Below are 1,381 nucleotides of genomic sequence, written 5' to 3'. Positions count from 1 at the left end.
TGTGATTTCTGTTCTTTTACATTTGCTGAGGAGTCCTTTACTTCTAACTATGTGGTCAATTTTGGAATAAGTGCGACGTGATGCTCACATGAATGTATATTCTGCTGATTTGGGGTGGAGAGTTCTGTAGATGTCTATTAGGTCTGTTTAGTGCAGAGCTGAGTTCAAGTCCTGGATATCTTTGCTAACCTTCTGTCTCGTTGATCTGTCTAATATTGACAGTGGGATGTTAAAGTCTCCCATTATTACCGTGTGGGAGTCTTAGTCTCTTTTTAGGTCTCTAAGGACTTACTTTATTAATCTGGGTGCTCCTGTGTTGGATGCATATATATTTAGGAAGATTGGCTCTTCTTGTTGAATTGATCCCTTTACCATTATGTAACAGCCTTCTTTGTCTCTTTTGGTCTTTGTTGGTTTAAAGTCTGTTTTATCAGAGACCAGGATTGCAATCCCTGCTTTTTTTTTTTGCTTTCCATTCGCTTGGTAGATCTTCCTCCATGCCTTTATTTTGAACCTATGTGTGTCTCTGCACGTGAGATGGGTCTCTTGAATACAGGACACTGATGGGTCTTGACTCTTTATCCAATTTGCCAGTCTATGTCTTTTAATTGTGGCATTTATCCCATTTACATTTAAGGTTAATATTGTCATGTGTGAATTTGATCCTGTCATTATGATGTTAGCTGGTTATTTTGCCTGGTTAGTTGATGCAGTTTCTTCATAGCATCGATGATCTTTACAATTTGGCATGTTTTTGCAGTGGCTGGTATTGGGTGTTCCTTTCCATGTTTAGTGCTTCCTTCAGGAGCTCTTTCTTTTTCTTTTCCCAAATCTCTTTTATTGGGGGCAATGGACCTCTTGGGGGTCCTCACTGCATGGCTTGTTCATTGGCACTGCTTCCCGAGTCCTGGGGCTTCATCACATCAGGCAGCTTGGAGGGGTTGGAGAACGGCTCAATGCACAGGGTCTCAAAGATGTCATCTGCCCGGAAGGCCAGCCCCACTGTGGCTGGGGCCTGTGGCCGTGCTGTTTGACTGGTGAAGCCATACCCACTCAGTGTTTTGCCATCATCCAAGATGGTCATCCTTGTACAGCCGCTGCTCATCAGGAGGCAGGTTGAGGATGCCCTTGACAATGCGCTTCAGCTCGAACACTGTGCTGGACTGCTTGGCGTCCATGAAGATGGTGGTCTTGTGGCTCCAGATCATGAGGAACATGTCCTGGGGGTGGCGGACTGGTGTGAGCACTAAGCCTGGCCTCCAGTGTGGCCAAGCCGCCCCCTGTTGCCCCCGGCCCGGCCCGGCCTGGCCACCAGGAGCTCTTGTAAGGCAGGCCTGGTGGTGACAAAATCTCTTAGCATTTGCTTGTCTGTAAAGGATTT

General features: G+C 46.2%; 1 pseudogene across 1 annotated transcript; it reads right to left on the bottom strand.

Moving 5' to 3' along the window:
• Positions 1 to 815: 815 nt before the first annotated feature.
• On the bottom strand, positions 816 to 1,250 carry LOC105537007 (annotated as a pseudogene). The gene has a single exon (XR_001005657.1). The product of XR_001005657.1 is annotated as a transcription elongation factor B polypeptide 2 pseudogene (transcript).
• Positions 1,251 to 1,381: the final 131 nt, after the last annotated feature.

This window comes from Mandrillus leucophaeus, unplaced genomic scaffold, assembly GCF_000951045.1.
Source record: "Mandrillus leucophaeus isolate KB7577 unplaced genomic scaffold, Mleu.le_1.0 Scaffold167, whole genome shotgun sequence".
NCBI lineage: Eukaryota > Metazoa > Chordata > Mammalia > Primates > Cercopithecidae > Mandrillus > Mandrillus leucophaeus.
This window is presented reverse-complemented; position numbering and strand designations above follow the sequence as displayed.